Below are 2,419 nucleotides of genomic sequence, written 5' to 3'. Positions count from 1 at the left end.
TACTTGAAAAAATTTAAACATAGCACAGGAATGATTGATTCCTTGAAAGTTAGAAAGAATTTTTTCATGAAACTACCTGTGCATAGCACTTTTTTGAGTAGTTCTTTGACAAGGACCTCAATTTCTCCTGTGATCATTGGTGTTTTAGGTTTTTTTGATTTCGTTTTGTTTTTTGGCTGTGCTGCACGGCTTGTGGGATCTTAGTTCCCTGACCAGGGATTGAACCTGTGCCCTTGGCAATGAAAGCATGGAGTCCTAACCACTGGACCATCAGGGAACTCCCAGTATTTTAGGTTTTCATCTTTTCCTAGAGTCTTTTTTTCTTTTGGTAAATAATACTTTTCTCTCTTCATCAGATTTTCAAAATTTTGACATAGAATTATATAGAGTAGACTCATATTTAAAATAAATCTTAGGGGCTTCCCTGGTTGCACAGTGGTTGGGAATCTGCCTGCCAATGCGGGGGACACGGGTTCGAGCCCTGGTCCAGAAGGATGCCACATGCCGCGGAACAACTGGGCCCGTGTGCCACAGCTGCTGAGCCTGCGCTCTAGAGCCTGTGAGCCACAGCTACCAAGCCCGTGTGCTGCAGCTACTGAAGCCCGTGCGCCTAGAGTCCATGCTCCGCAGCAAGAGAAGCCACCGCAATGAGAAGCTGGTGCACCGCAACTAAGGGTGGCCCCCGCTTGCCGCAACTAGAGGAAGCCCACGCACAGCAACGAAAACCCAACACAGCCAAAAATAAAATAAATAAATTTGAAAGTAATAAAATAAATCTTAGCTGGGATTTTGATTGGGATTTCATCAAACGTATACCTAAAATTTGGAAGAATTGATATCTTAATTTTAGCCTTCCAATCTATTAAAAATGGTACATATCTCTATACATATTTGTATCTTCTTTAACTACTCTCAGTAGTTTTCAGTTCAAAGAAATTACATATCTTTCATTAGATTTCGTCCTCCATATGGTGTTTTTGATGCTGTTATAAAGGCTGTTTTTGTTTTGCAATTGCTTAATGTGAGTATACAGAAATAGAATTGATTTGTGTATATTGACCTTGTATTTTATGATCTGCATTTATTAGTTCATTCATTTAGCTAATTCATGTATTAGCTCTAATAGGGCTTTTTTGGGTAGATTCCATAGTGTTTTCTACATGCACAATCATGTCATCTGCAAATAATAACAGTTTTACTTCTTCTGTCTAATCATTATGCCTTGTTTCCACTATTAGGAGAAAATAGTTCACCATTAAGTACAATGTCAGCTGAAGTTTGTTTTAGATTTATTTATTTATTTATTTATTTATTTTTGGATGCGTTGGGTCTTCATTGCTGCACGCGGGCTTTCTCTAGTTGCGGCGAGCGGGGGCTACTCTTCATTGTGGTGCGTGGGCTTCTCATTGAGGTGGCTTCTCTGTTGCAGAGCACAGGCTTCTAGGTGCACAGGCTTCAGTCGTTGTGGCTCGCCGGCTCTAGAGCACAGGCTCAGTAGTTGTGGCGCACGGGCTTAGTTGCTTCGCGGCATGTGAGATCTTCACGGACCAGGGCTCGAACCCGTGTCCCCTGCATTGGCAGGCGGATTCTTAACCACTGTGCCACCAGGGAAGTCCCGGCAGGCGGATTCTTAACCACTGTGGCACCAGGGAAGTCCCAACTGAGGATTGTTTTAGATGCTCTGTAGCAGATTGAAAAAGTTCCCTTCCATTTCTGACTTGCTGAGGTTTTTCAAAATTATAAATATATAGTTTCAAATTTTGTCAATGTTTTTTTTTTATCTATTGAGATGATCATATTTTCTCCTTTATTTTGCTAATGAGGTGAATTACATTGATTACTTTTTTAAATGTTAAACCAGTGTTGCATTCCTAGTATGAACTCCACTTGGTACTCTAAATATTTCGTTTTGTTTGAACTTTTTACCATGTGCATATATATTTATTAAAAATTAATCACTTAAAAAATTTTAATGTATACAACTGTAAATGAGCAGGGCTAGCTCTGGGTATATACCCTAAGGAAAAACAGGACAAATGCACAAGTATGTGTCTATTCAAGGACGTTCATTGTTGCTTTTTTTTTTTAATACTATCAAAAAAAATTATAAACAACCCAAATAGCCACCATTAAGGAAGTGGTAAATAGATTAATTTATACTCAGGCAATGGCATAGTAGTCGGCCATTAAAACTCATAACTTATGTCCATATATGAGCATAGAAATATGATTAAGATAGCTTACCAATTTAAAAAGAAGGTAACAAACCATATGTGTAGAGTGACCCCAGTGTTTAAACACATACACACACACACCAAGAAAGAGATCTAGAAGACCGAGGTAGATAAATAGAAATATTGACATGGAGAAATCTACAAGGCATATAATTAAGTGAAAAAAAAAGTCAAAAAAAAAAATC

General features: G+C 38.5%; 1 non-coding gene across 1 annotated transcript; it reads right to left on the bottom strand.

Moving 5' to 3' along the window:
* Positions 1-204: 204 nt before the first annotated feature.
* Positions 205-277, bottom strand: TRNAL-CAA (transfer RNA leucine (anticodon CAA)). Its single transcript has one exon. It is a non-coding gene; the product is annotated as a tRNA-Leu (tRNA).
* Positions 278-2,419: the final 2,142 nt, after the last annotated feature.

The sequence above is a fragment of the Eschrichtius robustus genome, chromosome 20 (genome assembly GCF_028021215.1).
Source record: "Eschrichtius robustus isolate mEscRob2 chromosome 20, mEscRob2.pri, whole genome shotgun sequence".
In the NCBI taxonomy this organism is placed as follows: Eukaryota; Metazoa; Chordata; class Mammalia; order Artiodactyla; family Eschrichtiidae; genus Eschrichtius; species Eschrichtius robustus.
This window is presented reverse-complemented; position numbering and strand designations above follow the sequence as displayed.